We start from the raw sequence: 19544 nt of genomic DNA on the forward strand, positions 1-19544 counted from the left end.
ATCACTGCTGCTACCGGAAAAGCCAGTGTCAAACTACACTGCTTGACTGCTGCTACCAGCGAGCTGCACCTGTACCGCACACGAGCAGCTGTGCTCAAGCCAGCAGCGCACCTGGCACTGGACACGAGCACGCCTTTCTCACCACTCGGGGACGCTCGTTTGCCAACGTGGCCACATCCCCTGGACCACACGTCTTCAATCCCTGATCAGCACACGCTGCTGCAGAGATCTGCAGAACAGACGTGGCCAAAGCTAACAGCCCCAGCAAAGTTGCTCGCTCTGCATAGTAAACAGGGGGTTAATTACAGTATTTCCAAACCCTCTGGCATATCTGACAGTTATTGTTCTTTCTACTGTTTTGTGCTATGCAGAGATGACTACAGTTCGTATTTAAATGCCTGAAGGAAGATGAAAGCAAAACTAGCTCCAGCCATAAACCAGGGGGCCCTCTTCAAATCAAAGCAGATGCAGCTAACAGAAAATAACAGAAAAGCTTGTGAGACATCAGTTCTCGTGACATCTACAACTGCAGTTTTGAGTAACACCTTCTCTTTATGGGTATGCCAAAGCATCCTGAGCCTGATCTTCAGTGCTTTCTACTAAATCGTGTCTATATTCTAAGCATGACAAACTACTGCAGTATTTATGATGCAAGGGAAGTGTCCCTGAGGCCTAGAAAGAGACACACAAGCAGCTTATTATTGCCTGTCAGAACAACAATGCAAGTTTCCAAAGATTAAAAAAAAAAGGCTAAACCAATATTGAAATGCGCACCAAAATATATGGACCACTAGCCAAACTGCAATGTAATTCACTCTCCCATGGGAGTAAAACCAAACTTCATCCACAGAAAATGTCTTTTCCTGGCTCTGAAGTCAACTCTAGAAAGGTATTATGTACTGGCCACAGTCCCAGATTCACCTATGCCAAGTACTCACGAAGTGCAGCTTGAGGAGTTCTGAAACAGAGCTCTGTACCTGTATACTTTATTCTTGCTTTTAGATGTGACTGACTGGGATCAATTATTCTAACAGGAGAGAACCCAAATTGACTATTCTTTTTGAATGCAGATATGAATTTCTAGTCTTGTTCCTCAGAGGCATTCTGCCCTCCCCACTTTATCTCATCTTTTACGTACCATCACACTGTTGCAACAGAAGGTCATTCTCCCCTGGAACGCTGTGTCCTGTGCAGAGCAGTCAATAAGAGCATAAGAACTACAGCAGCAGAGATTGAACTGCAGCTGTATCAAATATTTCTTAACACTAAAAAGGCATGTCTTAAAAGAGTATGCTGTGTGATACAACAGAAAACAAGATCTCTAGCAAAATTTTTGATACATTTCCAAAAGGTAATTTATTTTTTGAACTTACTCTTTGCTGCATCTAGCATGGTTCATGTTGCTATTCTGAAACATGACAGGTATTTTGACAAATTTTCAGCTGAGCATGGGGAAGGAATGCTTTAAAATAATTTGTGATTTTAGGAGTGATTAGACAATAGAAGTGAATAGTTAAGATGCCTGTGCATGTGCATCAAGCCTTCACTGCCCCTTTTCTAAAGTCTGGCAGACAAACAGAGATTTTACCAAGGTTACCTGTGCTACGCCCACAGCAGAATTCCCCAGTGGATGACTATGCCACTGAAGGCTCAAGGCAGAGATCATCTGCTGCTGCTGGCTCCCCTGCTGCTGAACAAGTCTCCAGGATTCTGGCAGATGCTTCTGCTTTTCACAAGCCACTGACAGTCTAATGGGCCCATTTCTTCTACCTCCCGGGACCCCCAACCATCTGCTTCTTTCAGGGGAAGCCGAGGGAACCACAAACAATAACTACTCTTTTTTTCGAGTTCTTCTCTCTTGGCATACCTGAGTGACTGAACAAAGCAGATGCCCTACAAAGCTGTGTGGTTCTGAAACATCTTCAGAGTCTATCACCTTATCTTTGAAAGAGACTATCATCATGTAGTGCCACATGGTTTCCAAACCCACCCAGGTGTTCCCTTGAAGACAAAAAAAGTGCTTAAATTTTTCTGGATGGTCTTACTCTTCTTTTCCAAGACATTGCTACTGTGCCTTAAAAGGTAAAAAGATGCCCCGTTCCTGCTGGTACTTTCTGTGGCTTTGGTTAGAACTTGCATCTCATGTATTTATGCTTCAAAACAAAAATATGTACAACTAGGAAACGTTCTAACACCAAAATAAAATCACAGAGTTTCTTACAAGGAAATGTGTAAATTCAGCATAATGGTGACTAATTGCTCTCTTGGTCCACGAGCAAATTTTCACCCAAACTCTACCATCCTGCAGCCATTCGCCAGCAGATGGTAGCAGCCTGCTTGTCACTTGTAATGGAATTATAGCATTCTTAGCCAGGGAAACAGCACTCCAGCTCTCCTGGGAAGAGAAATTCCTTTTGCTCAGTAAGCAGCCTGCTTAACCTCCCCTGCTTGAAAGAGCTGAAGGCTGGTACTTGGAGTGTGCTCCCAATGGGAAGTGCCAATGGATAGTAATCATTGCCAGGCATCTAATCAACTCTTGGCTTAAATTAAAAAAAAAAAAAAAGAAAAAAGGGGAAAATGAGACCACACAGCAAAGACTGATTCATAGGTCCTATCTCCACAATTCATCTCTGGCCACAAGGCACATATATCTCACTTAAAATAGGCTGGAGAGACTGAAAAGTGCCATTTAGAAGAGACACTCCATCCCATGAACTAAATTATCAATAGTATTAAAGCCAGATACATTGTCTCTACCTCTCCATGCTATTAGCAGCCCATTTCTTCCTTGCTACAGCTCATCATTCTGTGTCTACCAAAATAACAGCCAACCTGGAAGTGTGAACAGCTGGGGGACAGCTACCACAGCAACAACAGAACAGCTCGGATTCATTCAAAATGCTACAGCACCCACCAACTGTATTTCTTTTGCTTTGTGCTTGGCTTTTTACCCCCTTGCAAACGGTATTCTTTCACTCTTCTGAGACCAAGCTGCTATATGTAATAAATAAGAGTATGCTTTTGAGTACCTTTTTCTGCTTCCCTCAGATTTGTACCCAACGCCACGTAAGTGCTGTTAACATAAAGATGTCCCGAGCTACCGACCTTCCTCCTCCAGAACAAGCACAAAGCTCTTAGCTTTGTCAAAAGCAGTGCCCCAAGCTGCTCAGGTAAAGCACTCACCTGCTCACTTTGGCTCTGCACTGACAGAGGTAATATCTTTATCCCTAGACAAAGTACTTAGTACTGGAACCCTACAGTGGACTTGGTTTCACTGGTGGAAGGATGGAAGCTGCCGATTAGCCCTTCCAAAATATTCTGGGCAGGAGCAGGAACAGTTGTTTAGAAGCAGAAATTAATTGCTTCTAACATTAATGCAAGGTGTTTTCAGACAACTCCTCTGCTATCTTCCTTGCTGAACAATTACCAAACCAGCAGGATCATATTTCCTGCTGTCTGTAATACAAAGTATCCTTTCTTGGTCACCAGTTATATACCCTATACTCAGACCTCTTGACTTCCACTCTTCCAATGACCAGTTTTTCCTTTGGTTTGTTTCCTTTCTTTTTCCTTTGCTTTGCTTTCTAGGCATCTCCTTGTTTTGGCCCTTCTCCCATACCAGTGTCAAGAATGCATAAAAAGAGTAAAACGGAAAGCAACAACTGAAGGTTACTAACAAATCAAAGCAAGCAAAAAGTGAAATATACGTGGCATTAATTATACAGGTACAAGTCTTTGCTTTTCATGTTATACGTATTTTTCATGCTCTTTCCTTCTCCTGTTTAAATTATAAGCTTTTAGGAAAATAATTGCTTCTGTATAATTGCACTGCACAAATGCAGATGTAAGATAATGAGGACTTCAGAGTCAGCTGCAATATTAGGAAGGAGGGCCTTCTGACTATTTCTGATTAAACAGTTGGCAGGCTCGGCAGAGGCTCGGATTTAATATCCAGGTGAAAGGGCAACAGAAACAGCAGGCAGCCGCATTCTCTTTCCTGGAAAGTGGGATGCAGAGAGACAACTTATTCCAAAAGCTACAAGAACAAATAAAAATAAGTAAGTGTATGTGTATACACATATATACTGCTGACTACAGGAGAAAAAATACATGATTTTGGAAGACTTCTGCAAAAAGGGACCAAGATGAAAAAGGCAAGGTAGGAAGACATTTTTAGCAAACAGGAGAGGAAAAGAGAACTTCCACTCTGATGCTCTGATGTGCAGATACTGGTTAATGAAAAAAATTGCTTATGTGACTAGGGCTAGAGATAACAACCAGTACTGAAGGACACAGAACTATTTGTTTACTATTCCTGACAAACAATTTTAAGTTATCAAAAAAAAAAAAAACAGGCACAGAATATCAGTAAAATGAATCCTACAATTAAAAAGATAAAAATCTTTAAATCTGCATCACAAAAAGGCATCTCTTGCCAATGATGATATCTTCCTGTAGCAAGGAAATCAAATAAATAATAAAGGATAATAGTCCAGAAGTAAAACTGGACAGCTGTCTTCAAGTCAAGAAACTAAGGACAAATTTAGATTCTAAGATTTCAGCAAACAGAAAAATCAATGATCTGGAAGATGTTATACTAATAAAGCTGCATTAGGAAACATAATAAAAAGTTAGAACTGCAGTGCTGCACAGGCTGCTGAAGCACAAAGGGAAGCTGCAGCTCAAAATGGATGGCGTAGAAAAAAAAAACCCACAAGAAATCCAAGAGCTGGAAAATGTCTTAAAAATGGAAAATCCTATTCAATACATTCGAAACTGATTATGCTAGAACAGAAGCACTTGAAAGTAAGAGCAGAGCACTTTATTACCCTCAACTAGAAGGAAAAATAGAATGCAACAAGAACAGAAATAAACATTTAGTTTTAACAAAGAACGGTTTGCCAGCAATAATTTTAAGGTCCTATGCAGACACATAAGCTATTCAACTGCACTTACAGAGACTCTCAAGAAGGGGGGTGAACAATAAGATGTGAAAACTTGTCAAGTTTGTAAAATTATCCAGGGTAGCCAGACCTCAAACTGAGAGTAAAAAGCTGCAAAACCATCTCACAACCATGGGTAGCTGTATGATAAAATGGAGATGAAAATTACTATTGTTAAGTGCAAAGTGATGCATGTGGTAAAAATATTTTCACCTATGCATATACATGATGACAGATTCTAAATTAGCTTTCACTACTCATAGAAAGGTACTAGTAGTCATTCTAGACAGAAACATCATGCAGTCCCCACAAGCACAAAAAAGGACAGTCAAAATGTAAGTAGTTATTTAGGAAAGAAATCCATAATGAAACTCAAATGTTCATGATGTCTGTCTGTTACTCTTGTAGTAGCCTGACATTGTAATATTGTGTGTGGTTCTGATGACCCTCTTAAGAAAGGAGTACAACTGATCAGAAACAAAAATGGACAGACCACAGAGATAACTAGGAATATAAAGAACTTATACATAAGATAAATCTAAGTATTTTGGAAAAGAGAGAACTGAAGGGGGATTGAACCTACAAAATCCAATACAATGCACATAAGGGAATAATTCTTAGCCATTTCCAAGAAGGAAGAGCAGGTTTAAATGTAACATAAACCTGTTTCTTTTTCACTCAAGCAACTAAAAATCATTGCTGAAGAATGCTGCACTAGCAGAAAGATAAGCAAGTTCAAAAACAGATCAGACAAGTTCATCAAGGATAGGTATGCCTCTGCTTGGTAAACACAGGGATACCACAGCTACAACTCTAAAGCTGTAGTTGCTGAAAGGAGGGAGAAAATATGCAACTATCATTCTGCACATGCCTAGTTTTCTACAAATCTCTGAATACATGCAGTGAAGTGGTAAATACATGGCCATTGCTGGAGACAGGACACCACAACAAAAGGTACTTTTGCACCGGTCTGGAAGGGCAGTTCTTGTGAAGACCAAGAGATGTGATTGTGAAAGTCCAAAATGAACAACAAAAAACACCCCATGATTATCAAAAAGAATGCAGGCGCCAAATAAATACTGTTTGGTTACAAGTTTTTAAGACTCTTCAGTTTTACCTCCCTAACAGGAAGGTTGAGCTAAACTGTTAAACTATATAAAAGACTGAAATTCAACCTAAGTGATAAATTCATGTTCACTACTCCTTACAAGCCTGTTTCGTTCATTGGTGGAGCGATCAAAGGCTTAAATGTGCATGAATAGAGGAGACTGCTGAAGAGCCAAGTAAGACTTGAAGGGGGATGAACCCTTCCCGCCTCTCCCACACAATGGAATGAGAAAAATCCCAAATGAAAAAGACCCACTGTAACTGAACCAGAATTGCAGTTAGGTCCTTCAAGAGTCTACCAGTGGCTAACTAAAACAGATTTAGTAAAATTAGCACAACCAGTAATTTTAAATGGTGCTGCAAAGCATGTTTAATTTCAGTTAAACAGGTTAAGTACATACCTACATAGCCATTTCATATTTTAAAATTATTATTAAAATAATACATAGACTACCAAGTCCCAGAAGCCAAGAAATTTGTAAATCTTGTTTCCTTTGATTCAAAGAGCCACCCTGAATGAGAGAAAAATTTCAGAAAGCCACGTGTAATTATAGGGATTTGAATTTGCCGAAGTATGCAAGTGGAGCAGAAAAAATAATATAGTTTATGTTATCTTGACTATTCATTTGGGGAATTAAACATGCAATAATAGTGCAATTTAGTTACAAAAAGGTTTGAAAGATAGAAAAGCAGACTCAAAAGAAGAAATTCAAATTTTCAAGCACTGATTATGTGATAAGGACATACAGAGTTGTGGGAACAGCACAGTCAGCAAGAGAGCATTTACTTCAGTTGGATTTTCTACCAGTACTAAATTTATTTCCCAGCCATCTTGGATACTGATTACAGGAAATATCCACATACATCATGAATTTCTATTTAATGCAAGACCTACCATGTAGAGCTTAAAAACCAGCATGCAGTTACCTTAAAAGAAAGCAACATCTCCATCATAATCGAAGAGATTTCGGATAAATTAATTACCAGAAAAGCAAGAGCTTTGAGTATCAATATCTGGAGTGATATAGAAAAGGAAAAAAACTGACATAAACAAGAAAATGCAGTAAACTCAAGGTTTTCAAGAGGCAAACTGCACAACAGAGACAGCTTTTTTCTAATGAAAGAAAAAAAGAGATGATGCTGAGTATTTACTAAAAGGCTCAAAACAAACAAAAAAAAACGATTACTTCATTAAAGACAATCTCTATGTTATTAGGAGCAGTGGATACAACAGAAACAACATCTTTATAAAGGCTTAAAAGCAAGGAAATATTTTTGAGAAAAGCAAACTGTAAATGCAAAATATTCAGACAAGATATTACATATCTGTACAACCTGACAGGGAAGAGGGTGCAGCACAAACCCATCCCATCAAAGACTCAAAGACTTGTAACACTGGACAGAAAGACACCATTTGTCATTACTTGTAATAATCCCTGCAAGCCTTCATCATAAACAGAGCCCCACTGTGCAAGAACACTTTGGTAAAAGAGAACAAAGCGTTGGTGGATGCAAAGGGATGAAATAGGAACGGTGAGACTGAGCCAGCAGCGTTGGGCAGAGTCCATCTCAGCAGCAGGCTAAGCATATCCAATTATTCAGCACAAATCCCAGACAAGAAGGGCTTTGAAGAAATGCATGAAGAAAAACAAAGGTAAATGTGCAGGGTTTTGAAAGTGAAGCACTTAATTTAGGAAATTATAAAATTAGCCAGGGTGTACTGATTGGAAGTAAATCTTAAGTTCTTGAAACTGAAAGAAGAAAAAGCAGCAGGATAAAGGCAGATAAAATAATGACAAGTACCTTATGCTTGAGGCTAAGAAAATAGGAGGTGGGCAGATGAATGTGACAGAAGTAGGAATGTGAAAATGACCATTTAGAACAACAAATGTTTGTGACAGCATTCCACTGAAATTGCACTTAGTACTGAGAATAACAATTCTTAAATTGAGGTCTGAAGAATGTCTCCTGCACAGTCAAAATACATTTCACTGCAAGGAGAGGTGAAAAAAGTACAATGTTTACCTTACTGGAAAATAAATAACTTGTCTCTAGAAAAAAGGTAGCAAAGAAAGCTACTAGTCAATACCATTAAAGAAAGAAGACAGCTCCCCCAGAAAGCCACAGAAGCAGTGGTTGGCAGTAGAGCTCCAATAAGGAGTAATGAAGGGCTCACCAGTATTCCTGAGGTCACTGGTGGCTGTTGCTACCACTGAGGAAAAGCAGCAGAAGGTGAATCCAAGAGAAGAAGTAAAGGTGCAATGCTTTGCAGAAAGAGAAATGCCTGCAAGTCAGTAGATCTCTCTTTAGTGATAAGCTGTCAAATAACATATCAGTATTTAAAAAATAAATTACAATCTCATTAAACACAGCAATAAATCATCAATCATAATTGAGGGCAAGTAGACAATTAGAACATATTGATGAAATGTCCTCAGATAGACAGAAGGTGCTTTATGTAAAGTAACATTTGTTGGCCAAAAATTTGAATGGGTTTAGAGAGGAATAAGTTATTTCCTTATTCAATAATAATAAGGAAAAAAACCCCTACAAACCATAGGAATATATGTGCTGCTTAACTGCCCATTGCAATAATAGGTACTGTTTATGAATGCTACACTGAATTTATACAATAACATGGAATGCCTGTAGGCTTGTCACAGACATGACACAGGAAAACATAGTATGAGCTAGCAGCAGTTTAGAAGAAGCAGAAAATATAAATAGCAGCAGTTCAAGCCTGGATGGCATTCCAGCTGGAAATTACACAGCAGCTCAGGTAGTGTCAGTAGTTTCTTTAAAGGACAGACATAATGTGGTTCTCCTGAAAGAACTTCTTCCATCTAAGGATTAGCTGGGGTTCTCCTGAGATCTGAAGGGAAAGGACTAATGAAGATCTTCTGGGCTCAGAACACTGCTGAATCATGGTAAAGGCAATAACATTATTCATTTGCAAGCCACACCTTCAGTTTTATAAATCCAGATCAATCTATATTATAAAAAAAAGGCTGGGATGAGCCATAGTTTACTAGAAAGAAATCACTGGACAAGATCAAAGAGAAATTTCAATCTTTTTTTCACCTGAGGTAGAAATCAAAGGATACAGGCTTTTTTGTTTTGTTTTTATTTTACATAAACACACCCTCTTATTTATTCCTTCATCTTCTGAAGGCTCTAGCCCAAAAGCAGAAGAGTAAGTCAACATTAAAGTCTTCTTTGTTAAGACAGCTTCAGAATAGACAATTCTTCTTTTGGCATTACCCTTATGGCTATTTGTCCAGGAAACTGAATTTATTGGTAGCTGCTCATAACTCCTGTTCCCCAGGAACTGCCTCTGAAAGTTTCTGCTTCAAGTGGTACCATGTGGCATCACTAAAGAATTCTTATATCTCCAAAGGATAAACTGTAACACTTCAAAGGAAGAATAATTAAATTTAAGTACAGGACTTAAGACTGCATAAAAAACACTGTAAAAGAGTTTTATGCACCTATAATGTGAGTATTGGATTTTTCTAAACAATTTCTGAAAGTTAACATTAAAAAAAAATAGTGTTTGTTTTCTGGAAAGCACCAGTTATGAACTGTGTCAACTCTGAAGTTTTAGTGATTAAATTTAACTTGGAGAGTTACTCCCCAAGAAAAATCTTAACAATTATATATAACAATGAATTTACATATGGGACCAGTACATTGCTATTAATATTTTCAGCATTTTAACTTTTTACAAGAAAAGAGAAGGCTAACAGCAAATGAACATATTACAAAAGATTTTTATTATCTTTTTGAACCTGACTCTAAATGATACATGAACAAACTTAAATGTATCTTCCTGCCATTACTAAATCTATGCAACTAAACCATGAAACACTGTATCAGCTCCCTGATCTTCCAATTTAATTGAGAACATCTGACAACTTAAACAGATACTGTACTTTCAAAGCACCCTACCAATTTGCCTTAATGGTCATAAAATAAAAGGTCTTAAAGCCTACTTTGCAGAATAATTAGATGACTTGTCAAAGGCCATGCAGGCGATTTCTGACAGCACAGGCACAATGTCAGAAAAGTTCACAGCTCTCATACCTGAACTCAAGTACATGAACTTACTTTTCCCTCCCATCCCCACCCACCTTTTTTTTTTTCCTTTTAAGCTTCACATGGCGCAGCAGTATCTTTCAGAGAAAGTCCCCGTTTCAGAGATTCATGCCAGGATGCCCTCCTCCTCCTTCCCCTCCCCTAGCAGTAAGTCTTTTATGAAGCTGGTCAGTAGCCTTTAATCATCAATAACTTTCTGAAACGTAGCAAGTGTGAGTTCTCAGTAAGAATAAAGGATTTGGAAGCACAAGAAAAGCTGCAATTAACAGCAGTCTAGTGCAAAGTAACAACAAAACCATACTATGAAATGAGTAGCCATGAGAAAAAGAAATACAGCTGAGTTAAGTCTCCTAGTTGTAAGCACAAATCGAAAGAAAATATGCAAGAAGATGGAAATGGGGAGGGAATCACTAGTAAATGAAAACTGCATAACCAGATTTTAACAACAACTTTTAATATTTTCTCAAACAGAAGGAAAGTTTATGACCCAGGCAACAATCCGCTGGCTGAGATAAGACCTGACTGTGCTTATGCTACAATCAGTTGTGCAGCCAGACCTCAGGAAGGCATATGCAATCTATTTTTATCACCAGCAGCTCGGGCGGTGACAAACAGTGCAGCTGCAACACCCAGAGCCCTGGGAAGACTTTGCCACTCAGCACTGTCTGGTGCCTTGGGCTGGAATTTCAGACCAGGTCCTACACTGGTATTTCTCCTCCTATGACAAGTCTGAAGACAAGTAGATCTACACCATTAAAGTCACACATTGAGCAGTGTCAGAATTTCTCAAAAGAAACTGTAGCTACTTGAGACCTTTTAACTGGAAGGAAATGTCTGGTTTAGGCTACTCCAGCTGGCAAATTAGGCCAGCATAGGGAAGGGATGATCCAGTCCCTAGTGCTTCTGAATTATGGGATCATCATAATAAAGAAAACCCCTTATTTTTTCCTATGTCTAGACAATAAGATGGATGTACTTGACATCAGTAATAAAGAACCATCTTAGACTATCTTTAAACAGTTACCTTTTTTTTAATTTACTACTTTGCGTAATTAGTAATAACATTTTGGAAGAACTTTCCCTCTGAAGTCACGATCTTGACCAGGCTCCCCACTTCCAAATCATTTTAAGACCTGAGTTTGTTCTTGCACAGCCTGCAGCCCCCTCCTATGCCTAGCATTTTTCAGTATCAGTATTGACACTGAAAGTCAAGAAAGCTAGTCCAGACAAAAATTAGCCTGATTAAAATGGGAATGGGGTGAGGGAAGGATTTGCTGGCTAGATCTCCCACCTGACTCGCTTCAGTCACAGAGCACTACTGCTGGCAGAAGGGGAGGTGTGGACAAGAAGAATGGCTTCTAACATCCCTAATTTAGCCTAGATGAAATTACCACCATATTTCATCTTCTCAACAGATTCCTCAGTGAAGCAGAAATGGTTTACATGGGGCACTCTTCACTCATTTGTAGCTCTAACAGCAGAGAAGCCTTGACCTTTTGCTACACTCCCACCTCCCCCTGCCCTCATCCATTTCACTTCCCCCAGCCCTTGCCCTGCACTCATCTTTCTCCTAATACACCCCACAGTGGCACAAAACAATCAAGGGCTGCTATCAAAATAAAAAAGGGAATTTCACCAAATCAGAGGGGAATTCTGAAAAAGGAGTTTCAGTTGTGGCAAGGAGAGGGACAAGTCTATGAAAACCAATGTTACTGTGAGAGCAACTCGGAACTTCAAATGGCCTTTTCAGGACGACGATTACTTTGTTAACTCCCTACTCTCGGGCTAATCCACAGCCAGTCTCTGTGCCGGATGTGCAGGCTGTGCTCTTCTGGACATTTGCTCCATTCCCCACTCCCATCCACCCTCCTGGCTCAATGCTGCAGTAGGAACAAGCTGAAGGAGGTCAACTAACCTCAGAATTCTTATTCCCATATTCCAAACAGCTCCGTGCCCACATCTCCAGCTACAGACCTTCTCCCTCTGCATGGCTCTAGCCACTTATGCTTATCCATAGCTTTAGCAATACAAGACTGCTGTTGAATGCTAATTGCTTACTAATGAAAACTAATCATCATGCAATTAAACTTTAATCACTAAGCAGCTGGCTGGGATCCAATCCATAACAATAATGGCAAAAAGTTATTAATAAGCCTAAGTGCTCTATCCATGAAGGCTATCCTCTACACAGAGTCCAGCTAAGTATATAAAATTGTTTGGAAAATATTTCCTCTGCCAACAAACCAGCCAGAACACAACAGGGTAAGAGCAGCAGAGTATAAATTAGCTAATAAGGATGGGTTTAAGATCCAGGGAACTCAAACTACTCTTCTGGCTCCTTCCATAACCTCAGGCACAATGTGCTGCACAGAAAGAACTTATTTTCTCCAGTTCTTGTCTCTGCAGAGTAACATTCTTTAAGGCAAAAAAACTAGTTATAATTTTGCTGTAGTTTCTAAAATTATTACATGAATACTCATCATACTTCAGTTTTATTTTTACTCATCTTTCTAAATCTAGGGAAATTAATCTAACCTCTTTCAGAACATATTTCTCTAATTAAAAAATATATTGAGGTTATATAACTAGGTTTATAATGGACAGATTAAAATCCACTTTTGAAAAGAAGAAAGTTTAAAACCTGCTTTCTACAAAGCCACAAAGATGATGAGAGGGCAGGAGCACCTTTGTTATGAAGACAGAGAGAGCTGGGGTTATTCAGCCTGGAGAGAAGGCTTCAGGGAGGCCCTACAGACCCTTCCAGTACGTAAAGGAGCTTATACAAATGATAGAGAGCAACTTTAAACATGGGCAGATAGTGACGGAACAATGGGGAATGGTTTTAAATTAAGAAGAGAGGTTTAAATTAGGTATTAGGAGTAAATTCTTTACTGTGAGGATGAAGCACTGGAATGCTGTACAGAGAAGTTGTGGATGCCCCACGTCCCTAGAAGTCTTCAAGGCCAGGTTGGATGTGGTTTTCTGATCTCATGGAAGTGTTGCTATAGGGTCTCTTCCAACCCAAACCATCCTGTGAATTCATGATTTTAAAGTAATTTCATACCACCATCAGTAAGTGTCCCAGTTTTGCCTACAGAATTCCTATCCCAATCTGGCATAAAGCCTTGTGTAGATAACTTTTTATGAACTTGGTTTGCATTGTTATGCTTGGAGAGCTTTCCTTTATTATTAATAGTAGAACACTAGTATAATCGAAGCATTATTCTTGCTTATTCAGTGATCAAGGAATTCAATATAATGCTTATTTTAAAAATAAAATGGAAAAATTGTAGATTTTTTTATTTAAAAAGGTCTTACAAAAAATAGGACACAATTCTAATAATCTACTAAATATTATATAAAAGAAAGTAATGAATTCTTACCTTCACAAATTGACCTATTTTCAAAGTCAGTAAGACAGATGAAAGATGAAAAAAAGAAATATTTTTTTTCCCCAAAAAATCAGGAAAAATACTTTTAAGTCTGCATTTTTGCCTAATTGTAATCAAATATACACCATTTTAAATACAGAGGCATGGAGCAGAATAAACTTATTTGCTAGTAGTGTTCTTCTAACAAAGCTACAGGAATACAGCTGAAGTGACCACCATCTGGAATTAGTCTAAGTTTAAAAAATTGGTTCATTTTAAGTTAACAAAACAAAACACCAACAACACAACAACTCTCCTCCAAAATGTTGGGGAATCTTAACAAGCTTTTTACCAGCACAGCTTAAAAAGATTCAAGCTAAAATGACACATAAATAGATTGCATTTACTCACTATTGAAAATTTCAGAAGAGTTTGGCATCCCTATGGTAACAGGCAATTGAAATCTTACCAAAAAAAGGCTGTGTGAGCTTGTGGGTAAGCCAGACAAAAAGCTCTAAAGCTTTGTCTAGATATTTCCTGCACAGAGAAGGCCCCATTCACATTTGGAAGAGCTTCCTCAAAATTAAGTTACTTAAATGTATTTTTAAATTAAAACTGTACAGAGATTATGAGGATCCCTGATGCTTTACAGAAAGGCAGCTGTGGAATGAGCAAGCTGCTTTTTGCGTACAAGTTTCCAGTGCTCTTGGCTACAACTCATGTAAGTGGGTAAACATCCTATTCTTTCCCAACACTCCATTGTCAGTAAATCTATTTTCCACTTTCCTCACTCCACATGCAAGACAAACAGTAAAATATAAAACCACATGCAAGCACAGAGATAATGCCTGTATTTTGGGATAAACTAATGACAAAGGTGCCTGCTAATAAAGATGCACAGAAAATACTTCCCTGCATCTTCTCTCTTCCCCATTACAAAGGGGTCAATACTGGAGTCGTTCCTCTTACCAGCATCATCTTTATGCTCGCGATCTCAATTAAAATGTGCTTCTTATCACCTGCAGTCCATAATCACCAATAGGCTGCATCAAATTCACCTCACTTCTAGTCACAGCAAAGCCAAAGAAAACCAACTTCATTTCACAAATGTAATTACTGGCTTCTGATAATTTAAGATACTGAAACACTTGCATCAGATGTGGATTCTATCTGCTCAGCTCTTTATAAGGCTTGTGGTACCAACGCACAGAGCTGTTGAGAGCTACCAAGCGCTGCAGCAGTAGTGATTCACACTTCCAGGTCCTCAAGAGAGGAAGGCAGTGAACTGAGATACAACAGTAGCTCCTCCCAAATTCTCCTCCCTGTGGAGGATTACTCTTACAGACAAGGAGTCATGACAGCAGAGTTTCAGTGGCACAGCAGATGGCAATGCCTTTCTGAGAAAACCAACTCTGAAGTTCATCATTCAGCTGTCTTTCAGAATTTCTCCTCCACCCAAAATTTCATGCTTTCTTATTTTTGTAACACTGCAGAAGAATATTAAAGATGCTGCCATTTCCTGAGAAATTAAAATTAGTATTATGCTAGTGTGCACATTTCCAGCTCAGACAATTAGGTATTTGGGCATAGTCTGTCAATGAAAACCAGGAATTCAGCCACTTTAAGGGTAACTGTAGAAAGTGCCTCAAGGTTCTGTGGCAATCCTCATTTGAAGGGCTAAAGCATACTAAAAGCTGTTTCCAGAGATAAAAACAAGCAATGTTCTTAATACACCCCTTTTCCAACCACTGCTGGCAGGGATTTTAAATCTGCCACTGGTTTCTCTTTCCCCACAGTGAAAAATTAAAAAGCTTCAATGTCGCTTCTTCCTACTCACGAAATGTGTCCCTACTAACAGAGCTCTAGGTGTAGAAATACAACTGTTACATCCTGTGTGTTGTCAGGCATGTTATTTTTGAAGCAGCAGATTATTATTTCAGTTGAACCCTGACCTAACACAGAACTCCACTTGAGGGGTTTTTTTTGGTTTCATGCTTTGGTTTGGGGGGGAGGGGAGAGCGAGGGTGGGTTTGGGGTTGGGGGAGAAAAAAATTACTAGGTTCTGCATGTTTTTCTTCTCTATGAAGAAAGATGATGAATAAAATGTTAACATTCTTCTCCCAACACTATTAAACAGTAGTACTATAGACCTGAAACCCTTTCAAATGCTGGTGGCACCTGGGCACAATTTTATGTTACAGCTAAATTGATCTAATGGTTATCATTACCAGTGGAAAGGACATCCCTCTCAGATGCAGCAAACATGGTTCAGAGGGTAAGCAGAGTCAGATGGCTGATCTGGCATGAAGATCCCCCACCCCAAGCTACTCTTCCGATGGATTAGCTAGCTACAAACCAACCCACTGCGCAAATGCACAGGTGGTAGATCTAGCGCAAGTGAAGTAGTGGAAGCAAGCAGCTTTCAAAGAGGATAAAGTAGGATCACTACTCCTCATGACAGCAACTCCCTCCTGGTCTGGTTTTGGGATGAGAGAGCCCACCTGTGCCAAATGAGACATCCAGAATGAACTGACACCTTTATACTTGTATGGCACTACAGTAGTCAGGTTTCTGGGCCTAGAAACTGTTTTGCTTTGTTTTGCCAAAGGCAGCTAACCTTCCACAATTTTCCCAGTTCATACCAATTCTCTGGCTTAGCCACTTGATTAGCTATGCAGCCAGGAACCTCTTATAAGCAATTACTTACAGAGCGTGGGAGTTTTTTTGTTAGGCTTCGATTTCCCAAATCTGAAAATATAAATAGCTTAAATCCTAGTGATCCCTCCAGGCACCTTTCTTTACCCAATTTACAGCTAGGGTCCAGAATGGTAGAGGTAAACAAAAGAAAAGAGTTATATGAAAGCATCAGAGTATTATAGAAAGGCCATTTCCTCCAAATAAGATACTGTGGAAGATCAACTATCAGGAGTCTTAAGTCAAGAACAACTTACCTGTGCAAAACCAGGAGCTGGGTAACATGCAAACCTACCTCTAACACTACAGCTAACAAAGACACATTCACAACATGAGGCACAAGGCTGCCACTGCCCAACAGTCATGAAAAATTCAAATATCTAGTATCAAGCTGAAGAGAAAGAGGCTTCAGGCATTTAGGTTCTAAACTTCTCATCACTAAAGTCTATCAGACCTACAAAACAGGCCTGTTAAGAGCCTTGAAGCAGGTAGATTTCTCTACTTTGCATAAAGAGCAGCTTTTGAAAGAGAATCCATGGAAAGCTGGACAGACAAAATTACAGACTGGTGACAGAAAACACAGAATCTTCTGCTACGCTGTAGATCATGGGCAGGTTTCACCCTTCACCATTTGTTACCCTAAAGTTCACCTGACTGAAACTCAAGATGATCTTTTCAATAAGGAGCAACAAAGGAAACAGGTTCCAAGGACTTATTTTCCATGTATAAGGATTAAAACACTTCTAAAGCTGGGAGAGATGCAGAGATTGATGAGAAAAGCATTACACGTTTTAGACCTTTTAAAAGAGATCTTTGAAAACAAGCTTTCCTTTCAGAGAACACTCTCAGCAGGAGTACAAGCTACATTTATCTTCAGCAAGGTCAATTTGGATAAGAGCAGGGGTAGAAGAAGAAAAAAAAATACAAACAAGCAAACAAACAAACCCATCCTAACCAGAAGTAATACATGTGCTAGGGCAGAACCTCTGCCTTGGGAAAAAACATGTCTTATAAAAAAGCTCTGTAAGAAACAGCATACCACCTCCTAGTGAACAGCTTTTTAGAAAAACAATAGCTGAACTATCTTCAATTCAACTTAACACAAAGAATGTTCTCTGCATTGTTCTTCTCTTCATTTACAGCTTCATATATTTAATACTGAGAATAAAGACCATCAGTTCTTCTGAACATTAAAACTGCTGACAATTACCAAAGTTACTCCATAATTCTTCCAGTTTCAAAGGTAACCAATAGTTCATCTTACATGGAAAAGAACTTCTCATTAATAGAAAAATGGTGAAAAAATAGACAAGACAGGAAACTTTCTGGCCACCTACAGTATTTGAAAGAAAACATTTTATAAGCAACAGGATCACCTAGCACTAAGGAGATGGCATTTTTTCAGTTAAAGATTTCAGCATTGGAACAAAAAAAGTCTAACTGCAAGAAGGCCACTTAGTACTGTTACTATGCATTAACAGTTTATGAGGGAGACAGACTCCTTGGCAGTTAGGCTCATCTGCTGGGGTATCTAATTTGAGCCTCAAAATAAGGAGAAGGATTAAGTCATTCTGCATCTGAAGCAGCCCAATTAATTGGATCACATTCTCAGAACCAAAAAGCATAGCAGAGTGACCAGAGTAAAAGGAACACCTTTTTGCCTTCAAGAAAGGCAGATTCTAGCACTTTGAAAACCACCTGGATTGCTGCTTAGCAGATAACACACACCATTTTCAGTCCAGAGTGAAAACAGACTTTAAGGAAAGCTCAGAGCTCAGGAGAGTCACTTCACAGTTTGATAAACCTTTTTAAGATAACACCTTCTCAGGAATTCTTCTTGAGCATCTGGTACAAGTTGACCTTTGAGCACCTTCACATTCATAAAAATCCTTCCTTGAGATTGACTACGGGGCAGTTGTCAAAAAAATTGCAGTAAGACAGACATTTATTCATATAAGAAACAATTTTAGAAGAAACAGGCGTTCAGGGGAAAAAAATCTATAATGAGCTTTCACGTGATGAAAAATAGGTGAGCTTGTGTGCGAAGAAACACAGGACGGGTTACTTGTATCACTACCTACATCAATGGCCTTTGACTAGAGGTTTAAGTTTCCTATTTCTATACTAGAGTGCTGCATAAACAACAGCAACTGAGCCAGGTGTCTAAAAGAAAGTATTAATGGTATGGATTCAGTTTAAATTGGTGCACAGTTACCCTGTTGGTACCACAGACAATTTACGTAATTTTTAGTTATGGGACTATTTAATTTGCACAGAATGAGTTACATACATGAATTATTCACTTCCAGGATCATGACCCTTCATATACCACATGCTAATGTCCTGCCTTACCTGTAGACAAAATCCAAGAGCTACATTCCTGTGTGCCTCTGCACACATCTCTCTACTTGTTCCTGGTAGAAGCAGCTACTTGATTTGCACATCTGCTTTTCCATGACAGCAATACTAAAGAACTGCATGTCAGAGGGAAAAAGAGAAAATGCACTTGCAAAGCACAGAAGAGGTAAAGAAAAAGCACATGCAACAAGCATAGGAAATCAGCTGTGTGAGCCAGGAGGCTGTCCTCAGGCAGCGGGGCAGGAGACTTGAGCTCAACAGAGCCTTTCCACTGCCTGGGGATGGCTTCTGGCAGGCACACCTCTGAATGCCCCATGGCCATCTCAGTGCTGCACGCAACCCTCTGAGAGCTGAAGGGATGAGGATACACTGCTTCCAGAGGAGAACTCAGCACAACAGCTTGCTACAACAGGAAAAGAAAAATGCTAGAAGAAAACCTTTTCCATTATTTGTCACAGGGGTGATAAATGGATTACTCTTATGGATGTTATACAAAGGAGCCCAGCATCATGTTAGGATACTGTGTTTGTATGAGACACAATACAGAGCTTTAAACTCTAATTTGGGAGGGGGACAGTATTAGGCTTGTCCTTGGCAAGCTGTGGGATGAGATGCAAAGGTTAGAGGAACAGGGTGCTAGTGAGGGCACTCGGCCCTTGACGCTGGAATGTGCTGGTCACACTGGGGCACACTCTGGAGTCTTACACAAGTGACCCAGGGGCTCCTGAGGTAACAGAAGCCAACAGGGATACCGGCAGGGAAATATCTCAAAAGAATTAAGGGCTGTTCCTCTGGGAAGGTGATGCAGCCAACAGCCTGACCAAGGTGCCTTTAACACCAAAGCACACAGAATGGGCAACAAACCAAAGGAGGGGCTGGATGCCACCGTGCTGCTGGAAAGTTATGATCCTGTTGCCATTACTAAAACTTGGTGGGACAAATTGTGTGACCGGAGTGTGACTATCAATGGCTATGA

General features: G+C 39.4%; 1 protein-coding gene across 8 annotated transcripts in view; it reads right to left on the reverse strand.

Moving 5' to 3' along the window:
- The window catches only part of TCF20 (transcription factor 20), a 130129-nt gene that overhangs the window by 16254 nt on the left and 94331 nt on the right, over nucleotides 1-19544 (reverse strand). The window lies entirely within an intron of this gene.

This window comes from Anomalospiza imberbis, chromosome 5 (assembly GCF_031753505.1).
Source record: "Anomalospiza imberbis isolate Cuckoo-Finch-1a 21T00152 chromosome 5, ASM3175350v1, whole genome shotgun sequence".
In the NCBI taxonomy this organism is placed as follows: Eukaryota; Metazoa; Chordata; class Aves; order Passeriformes; family Viduidae; genus Anomalospiza; species Anomalospiza imberbis.